The following is a 25,045-nucleotide window of genomic DNA, read 5'->3' on the forward strand; positions in this document are numbered from 1 at the left end:
ATGAACATTGGGGTGCACGTGTCTCTTTCAGATCTGGTTTCCTCAGTGTGTATGCCCAGAAGTGGGATTGCTGGGTCATATGGCAGTTCTATTTCCAGTTTTTTAAGAAATCTCCACACTGTTTTCCATAGCGGCTGTACTAGTTTGCATTCCCACCAACAGTGTAAGAGGGTTCCCTTTTCTCCACACCCTCTCCAGCATTTATTGCTTGTAGACTTTTGGATAGCAGCCATCCTGACTGGCGTGTAATGGTACCTCATTGTGGTTTTGATTTGCATTTCTCTGATAATGAGTGATGTTGAGCATCTTTTCATGTGTTTGTTAGCCATCTGTATGTCTTCCTTGGAGAAATGTCTGTTTAGTTCTTTGGCCCATTTTTTGATTGGGTCATTTATTTTTCTGGAATTGAGCTTCAGGAGTTGCTTGTATATTTTTGAGATTAATCCTTTGTCTGTTTCTTCATTTGCTATTATTTTCTCCCAATCTGAGGGCTGTCTTTTCACCTTACTTATAGTTTCCTTTGTAGTGCAAAAGCTTTTAAGTTTCATTAGGTCCCATTTGTTTAGTTTTGCTTTTATTTCCAATATTCTGGGAGGTGGGTCATAGAGGATCTTGCTGTGATTTATGTCGGAGAGTGTTTTGCCTATGTTCTCCTCTAGGAGTTTTATAGTTTCTGGTCTTACATTTAGATCTTTAATCCATTTTGAGTTTATTTTTGTGTATGGTGTTAGAAAGTGTTCTAGTTTCATTCTTTTGCAAGTGGTTGACCAGTTTTCCCAGCACCACTTGTTAAAGAGGTTGTCTTTTTTTTTTTTTTTTTCCTTGCCTCCTTTGTCAAAGATAAGGTGTCCATAGGTTCGTGGATTTATCTCTGGGCTTTCTATTCTGTTCCATTGATCTATATTTCTGTCTTTGTGCCAGTACCATACTGTCTTGATGACTGTGGCTTTGTAGTAGAGTCTGAAGTCAGGCAGGTTGATTCCTCCAGTTCCATTCTTCTTTCTCAAGATTACTTTGGCTATTCGAGGTTTTTTGTATTTCCATACAAATTGTGAAATTCTTTGGTCTAGTTCTGTGAAAAATACCATTGGTAGCTTGATAGGGATTGCATTGAATCTATAGATTGCTTTGGGTAGAATAGCCATTTTGACAATATTGATTCTTCCAATCCATGAACACAGAATGTTTCTCCATCTGTTTGTGTCCTCTTTGATTTCTTTCATCAGTGTTTTATAGTTTTCTATGTATAGGTCTTTTGTTTCTTTAGGTAGATATACTCCTAAGTATTTTATTCTTTTTGTTGCAATGGTGAATGGTATCGTTTCCTTAATTTCTCTTTCTGTTTTCTCATTGTTAGTGTATAGGAATGCAAGGGATTTCTGTGTGTTAATTTTATATCCTGCAACTTTATTATATTCATTGATTAGCTCTAGTAATTTTCTGGTAGAGTCTTTAGGGTTTTCTATGTAGAGGATCATGTCATCTGCAAACAGTGAGAGTTTCACTTCTTCTTTTCCTATCTGGATTCCTTTTACTTCTTTTTCTGCTCTGATTGCTGTGGCCAAAACTTCCAACACTATGTTGAACAGTAGTGGTGAGAGTGGGCACCCTTGTCTTGTTCCTGATTTCAGGGGAAATGCTTTCAATTTTTCACCATTGAGGGTGATGCTGAGCAAGCATCTTTTAATTTCATGGCTGAATCACTGTCTACAATGATTTTGGAGCCCAAGAAAATAAAATCTGTTATTGCTTCCACTGTTCCCCCATTTGGGGGACCCCAAATGGGACCCCACTTCAGGTCCCATGAAGTGATGGGACCTGATGTCATTATCTTAGTTTTTTGAATGTTGAGTTTTAAGCTAGCTTTTTCACTCGCCTCTTTTACCCTCATCAAGAGGCTCTTTAGTTCCTCTTCCTCATGTATTGACTCTTTTATTGTTATGAACATATCTTAATCTCTAGTAATATTTCTTGCCTTAAAGTTTATTTCAGCTGATAGTGGTATAAGAACTCCAGTTTTCTTGTGATTACTGTTTGCATGATGTATATGTCCATTCTTTCACTTTCAGCCTCTTTGTGTTTTTGTATCTAGGTTGTGTGTCTCTTGTGGACAGAGTATAGTTGGGTCTATTTTTATCCAGTTTGACAATCTCCATGTTTAACTTATTTATATTTAATGTGTTTATAATATATATTTACATTTTAATTGGAAATTTACAAATTAATTGGAGATAACTTGGATTTACAAATAGCCATTTTGTTGTTTTCTCTGTATCTCATATATATTTTTGTTCCTCTGCTCCCCCTTTATGTGTCAAATAAATACTTTTTAGGATACCACTTCAGTTCCTCTTGATTTAAAAAATGTATTTGAGTGTTTTTAAAGGATTGCTTGAGGGATTACCGTGTACATCATAACCTCTCACTGTACACTTCAGATTACTAACTTAATTCTGCTAAAATAGTGAATCTTTGTTCTATCCTAGCTCCATTATCTCTCCCCTGCCTTTATATATATATGTCTCATATGTGTTTTATATATATGATACATATATATGTTTGTTCTGTGTGTATATCAATTTTGCTTTAATGGGTCTAAGTCTGAATCTCTTGTCTTTATCTTATTTGGGATTCATTACTCTTCTTTGATTTGTACATTGTCCTCAAATTTTGAAAAATTTGACCAGTATTTACATATTTTTCTGCCTTCCTTTTCCTTCTGATACTCTCACTTAATGTTGCCACAGAGGTCTCTGAGTCTCTTGTTTATTTTCTTCAAACTTTTTTGTTTCTGTTCTTCAAATTGGATAAGTTTTATTCATCTGTCTTTAGTTCACTGATTCTTTCTCTGCCATTTTGAAGCTTCTTTTTTTTTTTTATTTTGGTGATTATAGTTTTCAACTTCAGAATGTCAGGGTTTTTTTTTAATTAAAAAAAGTTATTCATTAAGATTCTCTGTTGAGATTCTGTACTTGTTGATATGAGTCACTGTCATCATACTTTTCCTTAATTCTTTGAGTGTTGTTCTCATTAGTTCATTGAAGATATTTTAAATAATTGCTTTGATGTCTTTGCGAAATCCAGTATCTTGGAATCATGAAAGACTCTATTGCTTGCTTTTTCTCTTCTTAATGTGAGTCACATTTTCCTATTTCTTTTTATGTTTCATATTTTTTTTGAAAATTGGAAACTTAGATAATGTATTGTAGCAGCTGTGGATTCTGATGGCATCCTTCCTGTCCCTAAAACTTGTCATTCCTGATTTTTGTTTAGAATTGCTCAGAGTAAATCTGTGAAATACATTTGTCCTGTGGTGTGTGGAAACAATGATCTTTGCTCAATTTATTATCATTGTTGTTGTTTTGTTTTTAAGGTTAGTTTCCTGTGTCACTCCTTGTATCAGTCAGAAATTGTGCTTAAATACAGAGAGCCACTAAGGCTTTCTGTTTCCACTGACAGATCTGTGTATAGATTGGGTAGTGCATTCAAAATTCAGGTCATTTTAAAATTTGTCCCTATTTTTATGTTCCCTTGAGACTTCTTGTATCTCCATCTAGGTGTCTTGCTGAAAGTATTACTTTTGTTTCGGGTTTGGAGGACTTGTTAACAAAAGTCACTTGTTACACACAATAAACAATTTCAATATTTAATTGAGGATTAGTTGACTTAATTTCAATATACAGTCATTAAAAGAAAAGAGAAATAGAAACAATAGTGAAAAGTACAGCACATACATCACCAAATTGGGCCAACCAATGTGCATGTGTGTGTGCTCTGTCGTGTCTGACTCTGTGACCCCATGGACTGAGCCTGCCTGGATCCTCTGTCCATGGGGTTTTCCAGGTAAGAATACTGGAGTGAGTAGCCATTCCCTTCTCCAGGGGATCTTCCCAAACCAGGGATCAAACCCAGATCTCCTATACTGCAGGTGCATTCTTCACCAGGGAAGCCTGACCAACATGTAGACTTAAAAACAGCCCTAAGAAGTCCCATGTAACAGCTATTTGAAGTCCCAGTTGGGAAAAGGTCCTGGGCACTGCATCCACTCCATGGATGAGACCTCAAATTGCAGTTTCTGCGGTTCCCACTTATAATCCTAGACTGCAGACTGATATCATCAGTTTGCATGCAAAAATTCACCTCTGGTTTTACTTTAACATTTTTACAATGCTGTTTGTTTTATATTGTGAGTCATAGGATTTCGTCAGACCTCGCTGCAGTTGGCCAGACCTCCAGGTACTCAAGAGTTCCAAGACCCACTCCCTTTCTTATCTAAAGTGCCACTTGACTCTGTTCTTGCAGGCAAGCACGGAATTTGGTTAGTGTCCAGGCAGGTTAGAAGCAAAGTCAGGGGCCTGCTATCCTGCTTCTGAAGCCTGAACAAGACTCCCTCCATATTAATTTGCCTGATACCAGGAGTGTGTGGATAGTTTGGGATTTCTCCAGTCTCTCTTGCACATGCTTGTAGCCCCTGTTTATCTAGGATTACATGATGAGTGTATTAAGTTCATCTGTGGCTGCCTCTCCTCTACAATCTCTCTGTTAAGTCCCCTACTAATCTGACAGTCTGCTTGTTCTTGTCCTGATAGAGATTTCAACCTCACACTTGCTTGGATAGCTTCAGAAATTTTCCCTTCACTTCTGGGATAGGTTTTCTGTTTTCCACTCTGAATCAACTCAGTCCTGCTCTGTCAGCCTCACTGCTAGTTTTCATGGCCTGTTCCACCTTTGCAGAACTACTACACTGACCTAAATTGTGGGGAAGAATGAGTAACGGGAGCAGGCACAAGAAAGAATGCCACAGACTTCTGATGTTCATACCCAGATTCAGTAGATTTTCCTGATGAAATATTTCTCATTTTATTGTATGCCTCTGGTCAATTTCCAGTCAATTCAGATGATTGTTTTTGACAGTTTTTTTTCCCCCCATCTATATGTTGATTTTGCAGACTAGTTGCCAAAGTTCTTACTCCATCATCCTGGAAGCATCCTTTGCTTCTTTTTGGGTTTTTTTTTTGGAAATATTTATTTTATGTGGTTTTTCATATAAAGACATACAGAATATTGCACAAAAAGGGTATGATTTTAAAGTCCATTTTAATTTTATTTTCTAAGATACTACAATTCAGCTCATTTATAATTAAACAGAAAATTAATTTTTTATTGTTGCAGATTTCAAGTTCCACCTATAAAGACAGGAATGAAGAGTATAAAAGATAGTTCGCACATCTACCTGATACAGAGAAACTGATAGCAGGTAAAAAATTTAAAAAAAATCAAGAAGGTACAAAAACTCTTTTACTACCTCATCAAAATAGAGTTGATGAGTAATAATATTCATAGAATATTTTAGCCTTTATGCTCAGCAGAAACTGTTTTTCAAGATAAACAGCCTCTTATCATCTGTCATCAGACAATATAAAATGAAGTTGTATAGATATGTGTGTCATTGACACTGTATCTGGATAGTACAGTTATAGGTGGCTTTACATTTCTACTTTGTAAATGTCTATACTTTCCAAATTTTATACAATGAACAGGTTTATTATAGCAGTGAAGAAAAATACTAAAATTGTGAATTTTTTAAAAAGCACATATACATACTGAAAACTACAGACAAAATATTAACCAAAATTACATACCTATACAAATTAACCAGAGACCCATCCAAAGGACCATCCCTCTAGATGGGTCCATCCTAAAGGAAATCAGTCCTGAAAATTCATTGGAAGGACTGATGCTAAAGCTGAAACTTCAATACTTTGGCCACTTGATATGAAGAACTGACTCCTTGGAAAAGACCCTGATGCTGGGAAAGATTGAAGGCAGGAGGAGAAGGGGATGAGAGGATGAGATGGTTGGATGGTATCACCGACTGTATGGACATGAGTTTGAGCAAGCTTCGGGAGTTGGTGATGGACAGGGAGGCCTGGTTGTGCTGCAGTCCAAGCGGTCGCAAAGAGTCGGACATGACTGAGCGACTGAACTGAACTGAACTGATACAAATTAAAATATATAATTGGGATCATTCTGTACAAATGGCTTTAACTTCTTAGATTTAACCACATATTAGATCACTGTCTTCTGAAACAGAGAATCTTTAACCTTTAATTTTAAAAAACAACTCACTGACATTTCAAATCCACAGTTTCATACTTTATAGGTTAGTTCAATTAATATTTCTTAGTACTCAGTCTGTGCCAGAGACCATGATGTTTCTGAAGAACTTGGAGTCTCGTGGAAAAACATCATATATAAAGAAATCACTATGATTCAGGTTATGAACAGTTTTAGCAAGGTACAGAAGTATTACCTGGAAATAAAGATTTAGTGTACACCACAGTATCCTTCTAACTGATCTCTCTCCTAGTCTTACATGTCTTCATTCTATTCAGGGCTATAGGTATAGTGGTTTTTTCGAAGAAGCACATCTGATCAGTTTAAAACCCTTCATGAATGGTATTCCAATGACCTTAGAATAAAGCTTGACTGCCTTTCTATGTGCCTTTTGTATATGTTAATTATCCTTTCATCTCTCTTCCTTTATCAAGTTCCATTGAGTCTCTAGTCTTTTTTGAAGTCAGCTTTCTTTATGTATGTCATTTCCTTTTTTGGGGGGGCTTTTTTACTTCATTTTACCTAGAACTGTTTTCCCTCTTCTATACCTGGTTGTCTTTTATTTATATATTTTAACATATATATTAATGTATTATGTCTATTTGCATATAACTTTTGTTTATATATTTCTCATTTAGGCATGCCTTTACTGTAAATTTGACTGGGCTGGTACAGCTCTTATATTCATCTACTGCTCACCAGCGTAACAGCAGTAGTAGTAGTAGTTAAAATGTAGAAACACTGAGCCCCTCAAGTGACTCCTCACACCTTAGCTGTCCCGGCTTCTCTTGTAGGATTCCCAGGGCCTTCACATAATCCAGCAATGAAAGGTTTTATATCTGATATAGAAAGGTCCTGATCCAGCACTGTGGTTGGTGACCAGTGTTATTATTGTAAATATCACCTGTGGATAGATACCTCCAGTATGTACTCTTGTAGTGTCCTTCACACTCCTGAGTCCCTTGGACTGCAAGGAGATCAAACCAGTCAATCCCAAAGGAAATCAGTCCTGAATATTCATTGGAAGGATTGATGCTGAAGCTGAAACTCCAGTACTTTGGCTACCTGATGGGAAGAACTGACTCATTGGAAAAGATCCTGATGCTGGGAAAGGTCAGGGCAGGAGGAGAAGGGGACAACAGAGGATGAGATGGTTGGATGGCATCACTGACTTGATGGACAGGACTTTGAGCAAGCTCCAGGAGTTGGTGATGGACAGGGAAGTCTGGTGTTCTGCAGTCCATGGGATCACAAAGAGTCGGACACAACTGAACGACTGAACTGAACTATTTATATTATTGGGCTTCCAGGTGGTGCTAGTGGTAAAGAACCCACCTGCTAATGCAGGAGACATAAGACGTTAAATCCCTGGGTCGGGAAGATTCCCTGGAGGAGGGCACGACAACCCACTCCAGTATTCTTGCCTGGAGAATTCTATGGATAGAGGAGCCTGGTGGGCTACAGTCCATGGGGTCACAAAGAGTCGGACATGACTGTGACTAACACTTTCACTTTTATCTATATTATTTGCTATTGTAACCCTAGTACAGAGGTCAGTATTCAACATATTATAATGGGTACCCAGTGATTGAATGGATGGTTGATGGATAGAGAAATGAGGGAGTAAATGAATTATCAGTGTCACTTAAAATCAGCAGAATAGATGAGCTCACCCATGGATAACATATAGAGTTAAAGTAACACTAACAAAAGAATCATGGCATCAGTAGAAGAAGAAAATCCAGTAAAAATCAAATTTAGAAGGAAAGGTCAAATAATGTGTGAAGATCCAGAAGAAAGTAGTAGCACAGTATTTTTGCGTATAAAGAGTTGTTAAGAATCATTATAGTTTAACAGTGTGAAATACAGATGAACTAAGTGAAAATAACAATTTGTGAAGTTGATCTAAAGTAACTATATAGAGGAAATATTCAGTGTTAAATGAGCATTTTAAAAAATGAAAAGAAAGTAGAATCAATAACCTAAGATTACCCCTAACAAATCTATAAAAGATGAGGAAATTAAACCTAAAGCTACCAAAGGGAAAGAAATGATAAAGACTAGAGCATAAATTAATGAACTTGAAAACAGAGGAAAAAGAAGAGAAAATCAATGAAGCCAAAGCTGGTTCTCTGAAAAAATTGATAGGCCGAGAATTTGGTTAACCAAGAGAAATGATAGGTGACATGTATTACCAATATCAGCAATGGAAGAGGGTTCATCACTGCTGATCCCCTGAATATTAAAAGGATAATAAAGAAATACTGTGAACAACTCTATGCCCATAATGCAATAATTTAGATAAAATAGACCAATTTCTTGAAAAACACAAACTGCCAAACCTCACACAAGAAGAAACATATAGCTGGAATAGGTCTATACCTATTAAAGAAATTGAATTTGCAGTTAAGAACCTTCCATAAAAAGCTCAATGTAGACAGTGTCAGTGGTGAATTTTATCAACCATTTATGTAAGAAATAGTATCATTCCTTCCAGAAAATAAGAAGGATCACTTCTCAATTCATTTTATGAGACTAGTGTTACCAAAATACCAAAACCAGACAGAAACATTCTAGGAAGAGACCAGTATCTGTCATGAACATAGAAATAAAGAGTTGAAACAAAATATTAGCATATGAGATTCAGCAATTTATAAGATTATGGATTATGACCAAGTGAGTTTCATTCCAGGAATGCATGGGCTGGTTCAGCATGTTAAAAAAAAGAAAAATCAATCAATATATTTTATCATCCTAGGCCAAATATGAAAAACCATATAATCATCTCAATAGATGCAGAAAAAGTATTTGACAGAATTCAACATTCTGTCATAACAAATCTCTCAACAAGTTAGAAATAGAACTTATTCTACTTCCTTAGAAGAAACTATGAAAAACCTCTAACTAACATTGTACTTAATGATGAGAGACTGAATGTCTTCTACCTAAAATTAGAAACTAGGTAAAGATGTCTTCTCTCACTATTCTTACTCAACATTTTACTAGAAGTTTAAGTGCAGTTAGTGCAGCAGACTTCAAATAAAAGGCATATACATTAGGAGAATAGGAAATAGAAACTAACTTTATTGCCAATAGACATGATTATTCATTTAGAAAATCTCAGATAATCTACAAAAACTTCTGGATTTAATGAATGAATTTAGTGGTGTCTCGGTGGTAAAGAATCTGCCTGCCAGTGAAGGAGATGCAGATTTGATCCCTGGGTCGGGAAGATCCCCTGGAGAAGGAAAGGGGAACCACTCCAGTGTTCTTGCCTGGGAAATCCCATGGACAGAGGAACTTGGCAGGCTGCAGTCCATAGGGTCACAAAAGAGTTGGACACAACTTAGCGACTAAACAACGATAACAGAATTGAAAATCATTTGAAGATAAAAGAAACATGTATATACACTGGCAAAGAACAATTGGAATTCAAATTTTAAAAATAACATTTACATCAGAACTTCCCAATAATGAAGTGAGTAGGTGTAAATCTAACAAATATATAGGCTCTATATGCTAACAAATGTAACACATTAACAAAAGAAGTCTAAATAAATGTTTATAGATTAGAAGACTCAAAGTTGCTGAGGTCTCAGTTCTCTCAAATGAAAAATCCCAGAATACTTTTTCATAGATGAGGAAATAGATAAACTGATTTTAAAATTTGCATGGAAAAAACAAAGGATTTAGAATAGCCAAAATAATTCTGAACAAGAAGAACAAAGCTGGAAGACATACATTACTCAATTTCAAGACTTACTAGGAATCTACAGTAATCAAGACAGTCTGAGATTTGCCAAGGATAGACATTTAGATAAATGGAACAGAAAATAGCTCAGATATAAATTCATACAAATATTGTGAACTCACTTTTGACAAAGGTGCAAATGCAAAGATAACTTAATGGAGAAAAGTTCATCTTCAACAAATGGTGCTGGAACAATTAAATGTCCATATGCAGAAAAATGAATAAACTTTGATGCAAAACTCACACTATTTACAGAATTTACCTCTAAATGGATCATAGAACTAAATGTAAAACTGTAGAATTTGTAGAAGAAAACATCTGGTTTTTTTTTCCTAGAGGAAATCTCTGTTTGGATTTGATGATGGATCTTTAGATGTAACACCAATAGAATGATTCATACAAGAAAGAATCGATAAGTTGTACTTTATCAAAATTAAAATCTCTTGCTATGCAAAAGATACATTTTAGAGGGTGAAAATATAAGACACAAACAGGGAGAAAATAGTTGTTAATCACATATCTGATTAAAAAAACAAACACACACGTCTATCCACAATAGAAATTATTCTTAAAAGTTAACACTAAGAACACAAACAACCGTATTAAAAAATGGGCAGATTAGCGTTTTCGCAATGGGTTTGCTGCCAGCACACAGGTGTCATGAAAACCACCATTAAACCTAAGCAAAAATGGGAAAGGAAAAGACCCACATCAACATTGTTGTCATTGGGCATGTAGATTCAGGGAAGTCTACCATGACTGGCCATCTGATCTACAAATGTGGCAGGATTGATGAGAACAATTGAAAAGTTCAAGAAGGAGGCTACCAAGATGAAAAAGGGCTCCTTCAAGTATGCCTGGGTCTTGGACAAACTGGAAGCTGAACATGAGCGTGGTATCACCATTGATATCTCCCTGTGGAAATTTGAGACCAGCAAGTACTACGTTACCATCATTGATGCCCCAGGACACAGAGACTTCATCAAAAACATAATAACAGGCACATCCCAGGCTGACTGTGCTGTCCTGATTGCTGCTGCTGGTGTTGGTGAATTTGAAGCTGGTATCTCCAAGAACGGGCAGACCCGTGAGCATGCCCTTCTGGCTTACACTCTGGGTGTGAAACAGCTAATTGTTGGAGTTAACAAAATGGATTCCACTGAGCCACCCTACAGCCAGCAGAGATACAAGGAAATTGTTAAGGAAGTCAGCACCTACATTAAGAAAATTAGCTACAACCCTGACACAGTAGCATTTGTGCCAATTTCTGGCTGGAATGGTGACAACATACTGGAGCCAAGGGCTAACCTGCCATGGTTCAAGGATGGAAAGTCACTCGTAAGGATGGCAATGCCAGTGGAACCACCCTGCTTGAAGCTCTGGATTGCATCCTGCCGCCAACTCACCCAACTGACAAACCCTTGTGTTTGCCCCTCCAGGATGTCTATAAAATTGGTGGTATCAGTACTGTCCCTGTGGGTCGGATGGAGACTGGTGTTCTCAAACCTGGCATGGTGGTCACCTTTGCTCCAGTCAATGTAACAACTGAAGTGAAGTCTGTAGAAATGCACCATGAAGCATTGAGTGAAGCCCTTCCTGGGGACAATGTGGGTTTCAATGTCAAAAACGTGTCTGTCAAAGATGTTTGTTGTGGCAGTGTGACTGTTGACAGCAAAAATGACCCACCAGTGGAAGCAGCTGGCTTCACAGCTCAGGTGATTATTTGGAACCATCCAGGCCAAATCAGTGCTGGATATGCACCTGTGCTGGATTGTCCCACAGCTCACATTGCTTGCAAGTTTGCTGAGCTGAAGGAGAAAATTGATTGTCGTTCTGGGAGAAAGCTGGAAGATGGCCCTAAATTCTTGAAATGTGGTGATGCTGCCATCATTGATATGGTTCCTGGCAAGCCTATGTGTGTCGAGAGCTTCTCTGACTATCCTCCCCAGGGCCATTTTTCTGTGAGTGACATGAGACAGACAGTCGCTGTGGGTGTCATTAAAGCAGTGGACAAGAAGGCAGCTGGAGCTGGCAAGGTCACCAAGTCTGCCCAGATAGCTCAGAAGGCTAAATGAATATTATCCCCAATACCTGCCACCCCAGTATTAATCAGTGCTGGAAGAACGGTCTCAAAACTGTTTGTCTCAATTGGCCATTTAAATTTAGTAGTCAAAGACTGGTTAATGACAACAGTGCATCATAAAACCTTCAGAAGGAAAGGAGAATGTTTTTGTGGTCCATATGTTTTGTGTGTGGCAGTTTAAGTTATTTATTTTAAAATCAGTACTTTTTAATGAAAACAACTTGACCAAAAATCTGTCACAGAATTTGATACCCATTAAAAAAAAAGTTTAATGAGAAAAAAGGGGGGATGGGGTGATTCTTTACCAGAGGAGGTACATGGATGGCAAATAAGCATATGAAAAATTGCACACTATCATAGGAAAATACAGATTAAAAGCACAATTAAATAAATGACGTATCTAATAGAATTGCTAAAATTAAACACTAAAACAATGGACAACACCAAGTGATGATGAGGCTTCAAAGATATAAGACTCCACTGTGTTGGAAGATGTGGGTGAGTTTGACTGACCTCTACCATAGAGAACTCACCAGTCAGTTACCTGATATTGGTCCCTGTTCTAGCTGTCACTCTTTGTGATTCTCAGTATGGAGTTTCTCTGGAGTGGCATAGCTTCAACCTTCTCGTGTATTTTTTGAGCTGAGACTTTCTCCACACTGTGGCTTATCCATTCGTGTCCAGTTTCTCTCTCTTAAAATTTATCAAAACTTCTAGTCAACCAATGTACCCACCCATTCTGTCTACCCCTCAGCATTGCAAAAGGAGCAGAACTAGACACTCATGTCAACTTAGACCAGAAGTTCCATGGACTAGATTTGTTCTATGTACTATTCACACTTCTAAATATGATTGTTGCTTTGAATGTATTCTCTTGGGAGAACGTATACTTTTTATACTGACGTCATTGCTCAAACATTTTTTAATGTCTCCGATTAAATGAACAAGGTAGATTTTTACCCTAGAAAATGTTGCACTGGGGAAATATAATTAAAAACAAAATATCCTACCCACCCAGAAAACCTCTCTACAAAAGTAAAAGAGAAAGAAAACATTTGGTTTTATTAGTGAATAAACATTGAATTAGAATGTGATGGACATCATAAGCAATCTGCAAAAGAGAGTGTGAAGGCAGAAAGAAATTTCCTCTTTTTATGTAGGCAGGCAGATACAACCATTACACATATTCTAAAGATGAGTAATAACTAGCCCTCAAGTTAGAAGACTTGACAGTGCCATATGTCATATCAGTTTATCCTAAATTCATCTGGTAATTGGGGCAGCTGTGTTAGCTAATTGGCTTTATCCAAAGGGAAAATAAACTCACTTCTTAAAGACAGGAGTTAGTTTGCAACTTGAATCAAGGCACCCATGGAAATAACCCACTCAGAGAAACTAGGAGATGGGGTCTTATCATCCCTGTTGTTTATATTTGAAAGAGATGGCTCCCAGGTCCTGGAGGAAACATCTGGGTTATAAAACTGGCAAGAAGCTTATTTTGCTTTTTAAAAGATTCACATCTCACAGGTGCAAAGAAAACATTTACAAGATTTCTAAGGAAAATGCTCTAAAGAGAGGAGGGGGATCTCTTTCCCTTTTTTTTCACCAGAGAAAGTTAATTTTTTCTTTTTCAGTTTGCATCTGCCCTTACATTTTGCTCAGGTACAAAGCAAAGGAAGAAAACAAAAACAAAAACAAAATACCAGCAATGTAAAGTATAATAAAATGTGGATGGTTATCTTTTGTAGTTTATGTACTAAATTATAATAGAAAGCAATTCTAAAAATGTTGTTCCAAAGAGTCTTGCTTAAGCAATATCATCTTTCTTGGACTCCCAAAGAGGTAGGAGATATATGGGATTCTGATTGGAAATTTACAATCAGCCACCCTTCTGCTTTCATTTCTTGAGATAAGAGATAGGTGGGCTTCAGTTGAGGAACTTACAACTAATAAAAACAGAGTAAATAGCCGGTCTTTGTCTTTTACCTCAAGGAAATAATCATGGCAAGGACAAAGAAAGGACAAAACCCTGTCTGATAAGGGAGACACTACACGAGCGCAGAAAGGCTCCTTGGAGTAAAAAGTCAGAGGATAATTCGAGGCCATAATGAGTCATGCTCCTTCCAGAAGCGTTCACTTCGAGATCCATCTTGGCTAGGGTGTGCGTGTACACCCCAGGGAGGGTCCTGAGACAAATTAACCAGGAGGGACAAAGCAAGGTGATTGGCCTGAGGGAAGACGAAGACCTGGAAGACTGCCCCTTTATAAAGGATTTAAATTTACCAGAAGGCGCGACTTTATCTCTGAGCTAGTCCATGTGCCTTTCTGCGTGTACTTTTCAATAAACTTTTTACTTTACTCTTTTCCGCCTCCTTGCCTGAATTTTTTTTTTTCAATAAACTTTTTACTTTACTCTTTTCCGCCTCCTTGCCTGAATTTTTTTTTTTTCAATAAACTTTTTACTTTACTCTTTTCCACCTCCTTGCCTGAATTTTTTTCAATAAACTTTTTGCTTTACTCTTTTCTGCCTCCTTGCCTGAATTTGTTCTTGACCAGGCAGGCAAGACTAGGGACCTTAGCCCTAACTTCTGGCTCCTGTGGCCCCGTGGTTAGGTCTTGGAAACTAGGAGCCTGCTTTCACCTACCTTTTGCTGCTACTTGCTGCAAGCTGCCACTTATTGCTACTCGCATCTCAAATCAATTGCTGCTAGAAAAGAGTAGTTTGGGATGTGTATTTCCCGCCACTATTGTTTAAAAAACACATTCTCTTAATTCATCATCATCTCCCTTACAGAGCTATGCCGGGAGCCATTATGGGAGGTCCCGCCCGTGACGAGGTCATGAAGGAAATAGCGGGCAGGCAAGGCCGTCCGGGATCCCATCCAAGACGAGGTCATGAGGAAAATACCTGACAGGCAAGGCCGTCTAGGATAAGGGACCCTCCAGGTTGGCCTCGGCCTCTACCCCACCCTGTATCCTCCCCCCTTTTCTGCTGTTGTTCTTATTTGCCCTGCTGCAGATTCTTGTGTTGCCTGCCGAGAGCTCTCCTGCTCCTCTTTCACTGAATAAAGACCAACTTAAAAGCTAATTAATAAATCTCCTGGACGCTGGTACCCTATGAAGAGGCCAGGGATGAAGGAAATGCTTCAATTCAAACCCTTTTGCTGGCATTCTGGCTTGTTTGATAAATGTGTGCTCTCATTGCACAAAATGCTCATGATTGTTCTAAACATCCTAAGCACAGTACACTAAGAAAAGAAACTATTAAGCATAGGTCCCTCTGCGGGGTGAGAAAAGCTCCACAAATATTATAGCCACAAATGTGCCTAATAAAAAGTAGTTTAGATAGAGATTAGCTGGTGACTTCTTGCAGGTAATTAACTTTTGGACTAAGAGCCTGTTTTGTGCCATATCTGCTGTTTTTGCAATCCTTTGTATTTCTGTTCTGTAAAAAATGTAATCCTGTCTAGTTCCCATGGAGATGACACCTAATAGAAAGAAAATAGATTAACCACAAAAAAGACAGGGTTGACTACTGAAGGTGCTTAAAGTTGCACCAGGTGCAAGCCATAAATTGTCAACAGGCCTGAAAGCCAAAAGATATTATACATAGCGATTAACCATTAAAAAGGCCCTAATAGGCACAGAGCCCTTTGGGGGGTGAGGAAGCCCTATTAAAAAATACAAAACATATTGTTTTAAAAGTGGTTATTGGATCAACGTTTGATTGATGTTAATGTGCTGAGGTTGTGCAGTGGAAACTATTGTTAATATAGTTGGAGATCTAGAAAAATAAGAGTTTAGCCCTAGTGTAAAAACAATAAGATAATTGTTAATTTTAACCAGGAGTGCTAAACAGGGGCTGCCTCACCAGAGCCACAGAGTCTTTGTGTGCTAAACTTTTTAGATAAATTTAGCTGAGAATTTCTGCAAAAAGACTGACTTTTATGTTAACAGGATTGTATTTCTATTATGTTGCAACTTGCTGTACCATGAGACTGCCAATTTTCTGTTTTCTGCTAACCTCAAGGCCAGAAGATAATGTACAAAAAATCTATGGGAAAAGACTCTCATAAACAAAATATATACAGAGCACACCTGGTTTCGTGAAGGACAAGCTGATATAATGTTAAACTAAGTCTGTATGCTTATCTGCCCCTTAGATATGTACCGACTTAGGGTATAAAGGCTACGGTGAAAAATAAAGCAACTGCCAGACTCTGCTGCATATCCTGGTCTGGTCTCTCTCTCTCTCTCTCTCTCTCTCTCTCTCTCTCTCTCTCCCTCACAGACCTGGCCCCATCAAGGCCGGTCCTACGTGTCTCTCTCTCACCGACTGACGCCGTTCATCCTGAGGGTTCCCCTGGATCCTGCTGGGGCTGGACCCCGGCAGAGCTATGCCTAAATTCTTCTGTAAAATTAAATAGTACATAAATAGTACATCTTGTTTGTTTGAAAATGGGTGTACTATTATTGTGCAAGCTTACTCTGGGATTATATAGTGCTGATTCGCTCCATCTATATTCCTGTTAACACTTTTCACATATTTCTACTGTATCCTTTGTCATATTTTAGTTATTAAAGTAAATCTTTAGGCGTTGGAGCCATTCACTTGGCTGAAATTGATCATGTAAAAACTAGTAAGTTGATGTTAATACATGCATCAAAGTGACCTGTGCTCCTTGGTTAATTTACTTAACTTGATTCAAGTTTTCCAGTAACCAATTATAAAGTTATAAAAGGGACTTCCCTAATGGCTCAGTGATAAAGAATCCACCTGCAGTGCAGGAGATGCAGGTTTGATTCCTGTGTCAGGAAGATCCTCTCAAGGAGGAAATGGCAGCCCACTGTAGTATTATTGCCTGGAAAATCCCATGGACAGAGGAGTCTGACAGGCTACAGTCCATGGAGTCACACAGAGTTGGACACAACTGAGCACACACACACACACACACACACACACAGAGTTATGAATACATAAAACAATTTTTGACAAACATTATTCAATTGTAGATGAATCAGATTGTTAATATGACTCAAGTCAGGTAGAAGATTGCCTTCTGAAGTGCCGATTAGTGTTGTGGTTATAGGCTTGTTAATCAGTAGGGAAACTGGGAGGAAAAAAGGTAAAATCCCTTTGCTTTTTAAAAAGTGCTTTGTCCATTTCTTGTCTGGGACTTATCGCTAGGAAGCCATCTTATAAAAAAAACAACTTTAGTGAGGTAAGAGTTTATTACAATAAAACATACCTCTTTCAGAGAGATTGTTTTTAAAGCCACTGAAAAAAACTTGTCAATCTATATCAAATAGTCTTCAGTTAAAATGTTAGCATAGCTTTGAATAGAGTTAATGTAAAATAGAGCAGCGGTTCTCAAATTGTGGTCCACAGACTAGCAACATTGACATCACCTGGGACCTTGCTGGATGTGCAGACACTTCCCCCAGCCCAGACGTAGTTAATAGGAAACTTGGGGAGGGGCCTGGCTATCTATGTTGTGATTAATCTATCAGGTATGTCTTTTTTTTTTTTTAATTAAAAAAAATTTTTTTTGAACTTTTTGTTTTATATTGGAGAGAATCCGACTGCAGTTCAGGAGACATGGGTTCAATCCCTGGGTTGGGAAGATCCCCTGGAGGAGGACATGGCAACCCCTCCAGTATTCTTGCCTAAGAAATCCCATGGACAGAGGAGTCTGGCAGGCTACAGCCCATGGAGTCGCAAAAGAGTTGGATACAACTTAGCTACTAAACAAAACCAGCTGATTAACAATGTTGTGATAGTTTTAGGTGGACAGCAAAGGGACTCATCCATACATATACATGTGTCCATTCTCCCCACAAACTCCCTTTCCACAGACTGTCACATTATATTGAACAGAGTTTCCTGTGCTATACAGTAGGACTTTGTTCTACCACGTATTTCTGATCTGATATTTGAGAAGAACTGAATTAATAAAATGTTTCAGTGGTTTAGATAAAAATTTCAGAATACCTTAAGATGACCTTTAGCTCTATCCCTGTTTTAAAGATGCATACTAGTCAATGAGTAACTTAATCTGCTTAATTATTTACTAGGATTTTTTCTTTTTTGGTTTGGTGGTGTCTCAGTTCTGTTTTGCTGAAGGAAGCACTGTGAAAGACTGGGTTCCTTTGTTAAATTTTTAGTATTTGCTTAGAAATTTAACATGAGCAAATTTAAATATCTTGGGGTTCATAACCTCAAGTTAGGTTCATAACCTAACTTTTTCCTAAAATTACTAGTCACTTAATATCATTTTAAAATATATCAATTAAGCTAAATCTCCTCATAGCAGCTCTTTATATTTTATATTATTAATAATTTAGCAATGCTGTTTACACTAGCCACAGAGCCATGTCATAATCTTAGAGGCATGGTGTTAACTTACTCGTGAGTGAAGTGAAGTCGCTCAATCGTGTCCGACTCTTTGCAACCCCGTGGACCATAGCCTACCAGGTTTCTCTGTCCATGGGATTTCCCAGGCAAGAATACCGGAGTGGGTTGCCATTTCCTTAGGCAGTGGCATTTATCAGAGTCCTCTTGATTTTGCTGGATTTTAGAGCTAAGTTAGAGAGGACCAAATTTGAAGCTAAACTTAAAATGTATAAAATTTATAGAGTCATCCTTGCTCCTTCCCTCACCCTCATCCAACATCTAATTAGTTACCAATTCCCTATCCGTGTGTGTGTGCAAAGTCGCTTCAATCATGTCTGACTCTTGGTGACCCTATAGACTGTAGCCTGCCAGGCTCGTCTGTCCATGGGATTCTCTAGGCACAAATACAGGAATGGGTTACCATGCCCTCCTCCAGGAGATCTTCTTGACCCAGGGATTGAACCCATTATCTCTTGTGTCTCCTGCACTGGCGAGTGGGTTCTTTACCTCTAGTGCCATCTGGAAAGCCCCTGTCAGTACTACCCCTTAAATATCTCTGAATCTAACTACTTCTTTCTCTAGTACTGCCATCTTTTGGTCTGAGCCACCATCAGTTTCCCCCTGGATTTCCTAATGATTTATCTAAATCCATTGTCACAGTGTGAATTATTTGGTGTTTAATAACATACATCTGATTATGTTCCTTCCCCTTGATACTCACTGATGGCTTTTCATAAAGTCCACAGTCTGCCATGGCCTGTGAGACCTTACATGATCCAGCTTCTCTAGCAAGAGATCTATCTTTGTATAGTTGCTTAAAGGTATTGTTTCTTTCTACCACAGGGCCTTTGCACATCCTGTTCCCTCATGGTCCAGCTGACCCTTTATTGATCTTTAGATTTCAGTTTAAAAGTCACTTTTTCTGGAGAACTTTTCTATATATATTCTCCCCACCCCATATCCCATACCTGTATGCTCCTTGTACGCTCTCAGCTTTCTCCACACTTTGGTCATTAGGCTTATTTTTCTATTTGTTTATTGTATACCTTCCTCACTAGACAGCATTCCACAAGGGCAAGTTTTATTTCTGATAACCCTAGTGACTAGCAAAAAATATCTGGTGTGTGGTGCTCAAAGTATAGAAAGAAGGGAATGAATGAATGAATGAACTAATGAACAAAGTGAGGACTTTCCATGGTTAAAGTAGTATGAGATTTGTGAAGTTGGCACAGTTTTTAGTTACTAAGCTGTTCCTTGTTTCTTGTGTATGTAGATTATGCTTGTGCTCTTCAGAGGGACATTTTGCTTCAGGGACGACTCTACCTTTCAGAAAACTGGCTGTGTTTCTATAGCAACATCTTCAGATGGGAAACTACAGTAAGACATATTTTCATTAGATTTGCTGATATAAATAATTGCATAGACAGAAATGTGTATACAGTGCTCCTAAAAAGTGTACTTTAGATTTCAAAGTAAGTTGATATATATTTATCTATACTTGTATACATCCACATTTATTTATGTATAGTATAAGTGTGTAATATATTTTTCTTTATACACTGAGCTGCATTTGTATATATTTAATATAGTTGGGAAAGAGATTTCAGGTTGAAAAAAGCTTGAACACACCTCCTTTTGACTGCCAAAAGCATGTCTTATGTGACAGACTGAGTTTTGTTTGTGTCTCTGTGTGTTTTAACGTGGAACATAAACACTTGCATGTCTTTTTATACTTTATCCTAATATTAGATAATAGGAGCTGATGGAGGAAATTACTGAAGGAAAGAATGTCTGTTCACCATGTTTTCCTCTGAGAATGCAAACTTATGCTTATTAACGCCTGCAGGTTTTTAATCTGAATATTCTGGACCAGGTTGATGTAATACTTGATATTTTGTGTTGTGTATGTTTCTGAGAAATTTGTTTTGCAGTTTTTCATTATTTTTTTGTATGTTTAGATTTCTATTGCTTTAAAGAACATAACCTTCATAACCAAGGAGAAAACTGCTCAACTCATCCCAAATGCTGTCCATATCGTTACAGAGGGTGAAAAGGTGAAAAACTACCTTTGCCTTATTACATAATATGGAGAAAATTTGCCTCATACTGATCATCAGAGTTGGGAATATAAGCAGTTCTTGGAGTTAGGCATATCTGATAGAGATACACTGTATTTAATACTAGATTTCTGTATACTTAAATACTGATTTTTTATTGACTTTAAATAACTGATCAGATTTTTTGTAGTTTATTATTTACAGAAAAGTTTCTCTCGTGTTTTTCATTTCTTAATTATAAGAGGTAGGTCGTATGGAGAATAGCCTTGGGACTGTGGGGTCATCCTGAATCTGAGCAGAGCCGTTGGAAGCAAGTCCACACAGGAGCAGTCAGTCTCTATGATCTACTCGGAGAGTCTCTTTAAGTGTCCGGTTGGTTCATTCTACCATTTCTGAACTCTGCGTATATGCAGTGTGTAGTTTACTAAATCAGCTACAAAAGCTGCGCCATTGTCTGATCTAACGCTGGTAGGAAATCCAAATCTGGAAACTATTTTTCTAAGCAGGCACCGGGCTATTTTTGATGTTCTTTCAGCCCAGGTAGGAAAAGCTTCTACCCATCCCGAGAACGTACATACCATGACCAGCAGGTAACGGTAGTGTCACTGAGGTTTCATTTCAGTGAAAACAAATGGGATCTAATGAAACTTAAAAGCTTTTGCACTACAAAGGAAACTATAAGTAAGGTGAAAAGACAGCCCTCAGATTGGGAGAAAATAATAGCAAATGAAGAAACAGACAAAGGATTAATCTCAAAAATATACAAGCAACTCCTGCAGCTCAATTCCAGAAAAATAAATGACCCAATCAAAAAATGGGCCAAAGAACTAAACAGACATTTCTCCAAAGAAGACAAACAGATGGCTAACAAACACATGAAAAGATGCTCAACATCACTCATTATTAGAGAAATGCAAATCAAAACCACAATGAGGTACCATTACACACCAGTCAGGATGGTTGCTATCCAAAAGTCTACAAGCAATAAATGCTGGAGAGGGTGTGGAGAAAAGGGAACCCTCTTACACTGTTGGTGGGAATGCAAACTAGTACAGCCGCTATGGAAAACAGTGTGGAGATTCCTTAAAAAACTGGAAATAGAACTGCCATATGACCCAGCAATCCCACTTCTGGGCATACACACTGAGGAAACCAGATCTGAAAGAGACACGTGCACCCCAATGTTCATCGCAGCACTGTTTATAATAGCCAGGACATGGAAGCAACCTAGATGCCCATCAGCAGACGAATGGATAAGGAAGCTGTGGTACATATACACCATGGAATATTACTCAGCTGTCAAAAAGAATTCATTTGAACCAGTCCTAATGAGATGGATGAAACTGGAGCCCCTTATACAGAGTGAAGTAAGCCAGAAAGATAAAGAACATTACAGCATACTAACACATATATATGGAATTTAGAAAGATGGTAACGATAACCCTATATGCAAAACAGAAAAAGAGACACAGAAATACAGAACAGACTTTTGAACTCTGTGGGAGAAGGTGAGGGTGGGATGTTTCAAAGAACAGCATGTATACTATCTATGGTGAAACAGATCACCAGCCCAGGTGGGATGCATGAGACAAGTGCTCGGGCCTGGTACACTGGGAAGACCCAGAGGAATCGGGTGGAGAGGGAGATGGGAGGGGGGATCGGGATGGGGAATAAGGGTAAATCTATGGCTGATTCATATCAATGTATGACAAAACCCACTGAAATGTTGTGAAGTAATTAGCCTCCAACTAATAAAAAAATTAAAAAAAAAAAAAAAAAGAGGTAGGTGGGATAAACCTTGGCAAAACATCCTTATTATTTCTAAATACTCTAATAGTTCTATAACTGTTGTTTAGTCAATAATACCTTCACAGTATCAACTAGTAAAAATGAACAGTTCTGGTGAACAGAGATTTGGTAACATATAAGTAAAGACATAATCATTACAACCCAATCATTACAACCCTTTTTTAGAATGGCAATTTGCTTTAGCTGCCTTCGTTTTTATTATGCACCTACAATATCTATCAGTTCTTGGTATGAAGAATCTTTCTCTACTGACCTGGAAAATTAATTAAAAGCTCTGTATGTAACTTTAGAATTAAAATGCTGAGAAAGAAAAAGAAGGAAGGAAGGAAGAAAAAAGGAAAACATGGTAGGGGATGAAGGAGAAAAAGGAAGGAAGGAAACGGGGAAGGAAATGAAAGAGAAAAGAGGCAATAGAGCAGGGGACAGGGGAGATAAATAGATTGAATCATTATAATGATACTTTTTAATCTTGTAAAGTTTCTTTCACATGCACTTTTTGTTTTAAACAGTCTTATCATTACAAAACACTTCCAGGTACAGTACAAAGAACTTTTCTCCTGGAAACTATTTGAGAATAAATTGTCACTCTGAAGCCTTATCATCCCAGACATCACCCCAGATAGTCTAGCATGTATTTCCATCAAAGACATTCTCCTACCTAACCACTGCATGACCATCAAATTCAAGAATTTAGTATTGATCATTGTCACTGCTGAGTTCTCAAACCTGTTTCAGTTTCCTCTATTATCCCAATAATATCCTTTATAGCAAATAGACCCAATTCAGAAATGCATATTACATTTAGTTGTCAAGGTCTTTAATTTCCATATTCTAAACTAATCTCTTGGTCTTTCCTTGACTTTTGTGCCCTTGACACTTCTAAAGATTATATTAATGGGTAAGATATTTTGTAGGATATCCCTCAGTTTTGTTTGTCTGGCATTTTCTTATGATTAAGTTTAAGTTTTGCAATTTTGGCAGAAATAGCACAGAAGTTATTCTCTGTTCTTTCCATTGCATCCTCTCAGATGGTGGGGCTTCTTAAGTGGCACTTGTGGTAAAGAACCTGCCTGCCAGTGCAGGAGACAAAAGAGGCATGGGTTGGATCCCTGGGTCAGGAAAATCCCCTGGAGTAGGAAAAGACAACCCACTCTAGTATTTTTGCCTGGCAGATTCAATGGACAGAGGAGCCTGGTAGGCTATAGTCCATGGGCCACAACTGAGCAGCTGAACACACACACACACACATGCCTTGCTGTTGATATTCTTGATCTTCATTTTGATCACTTAAATAAGGTGGTGTAAATAAGACTTTACTGTAAAGTTAGTCTGTTTTCCTTTGTAATTATGTTTTGTAGTAAGCTACTTTGAAACTAAGGAAATATACAATTCCTCATCAAATTCATTCATTTATTTACTCGTATCAGCGTGACCTCATAATGTCTTATTTTGGTTAATAAGTTATAATCCACTGCTATCATTATTTATTTTGATCCTCAAATTGTCCCAGGTTTGGTCAGTGGGAGCCCCTCAAGCTGGCTCTAGTATCCTTTTGACTGTTTTCAGCATTATTGGAGCATTTCATTGCTTTTTAGCACAAGATGTTACAGGCTTTCCCTGTTTCAGTCCTGGGTTCATCCAGGGCATGAGAACAGGAGTCCTGGGTCCCAGGCTCTTGAGTGCAGACTCAGTAGTTGTAGTATGTGGGCTTAGTTGCTCTGTGGCATGTGGGATCTCCCCAGATCAGGGATCAAACCTGTGTCTCCTGCATTAACAGGCAGATTCTTTACCACCGAGCCATCAGAGAAGCCCTAAAATAAACTTATTCTTAATTGTACAGTTAATATATCTGATGAGAAAAAATTATAAACTTCTCTATGGCAGAACAATCAAACTAAGTTAGAATTGAAACACACATAACACACCCCAGCATGTCCCCATTTGGGATGGGTCTCTGCCAGTGTGCAGTGTACATCTGTGTTACATGTTAACAAGACCTCCTGGGGCAGGAGGCTATAATCAACCTTTGAGAAGAATACACCTATTCTTCAGACACCAGTGTTGTAATTTTAAGATTAATATTTCTTTTTCCATCCCATACAGGGGTTCTCAGTGAGCTAAAGACTTGCTCTGTACATACACACTTGACCAAACATTTCTGATGAACTTTATCATTTAATCTGTTAATACGGTACATGATTCTTTGTCTAACTGCATCTTTAACTGCTGACTAGTGGAACAGTCCTCAGAAATTTCTGACTGTCTCTGGGTTATAATCTTTGGTTTGGCTTGAATAAATTTCTCTTTTTTTCTTGGCTTGATGGTTAATTGAATTTTTGTCCACATATGTATATGTTTAATTATTTGGCAGAGTCATCAAACAGTTCTGAAACTAACATCTTCCTTCCATGCTAATCTCATTGCCTTTTTAGAAGCAAACACTGTTATCAGTTTGGTATATATCTTTTCATGGCTTCCCTGGTGGCCCAGTGGTAAAGAACCTGCCTGCCAATGCAGGAGACTCATGTTTAATCCCTGGGTTGGGAAGATTCCCTGGAGAAGAAAATGGCAACCCACTCCAGTATTCTTGCCTGGGAAATCCTGTGGACAGAGGAGCCTGGCGGGCTATAGTCCATGGGATCGCATATATCTTTTCATACCTTTCCTTTGTATTTACATGTATAAATGTATATGTATAAGCATATATCTTTGCTTTGTTTTTAAAGTAAGTGCTATCCTATATTTGTTGTCCTTCAGTTCTCCTTTCTTAAAAAAGGACTTAACATTATCTCTTGGAGTCATAGGTTAGCACATATAGATTGGCCTATCTCTGT

At 37.9% G+C, this 25,045-nt stretch overlaps 1 protein-coding gene and 1 pseudogene across 15 annotated transcripts in view; both read left to right on the plus strand.

Moving 5' to 3' along the window:
- GRAMD1C (GRAM domain containing 1C) overlaps positions 1-25,045 on the plus strand; it is a 105,088-nt gene that overhangs the window by 23,156 nt on the left and 56,887 nt on the right. For 6 of the 15 annotated variants that reach the window (XM_043474877.1, XM_043474873.1, XM_043474889.1 and 3 more), the window contains 3 exons: positions 5,173-5,257; positions 19,619-19,722; positions 20,304-20,399. The exons of 1 other annotated variant lie outside the window; for it this stretch is intronic. The gene's annotated coding sequence lies outside the window, so the exon portion shown is untranslated. The remainder of the gene's footprint in view (positions 1-5,172; positions 5,258-19,618; positions 19,723-20,303; positions 20,400-25,045) is intronic. 8 more of the 15 variants (XM_043474879.1, XM_043474888.1, XM_043474882.1 and 5 more) reach the window with 4 other exon arrangements.
- Positions 9,427-13,924, plus strand: LOC122445560 (annotated as a pseudogene).

Source organism: Cervus canadensis, chromosome 7 (assembly GCF_019320065.1).
Source record: "Cervus canadensis isolate Bull #8, Minnesota chromosome 7, ASM1932006v1, whole genome shotgun sequence".
Lineage (NCBI taxonomy): Eukaryota > Metazoa > Chordata > Mammalia > Artiodactyla > Cervidae > Cervus > Cervus canadensis.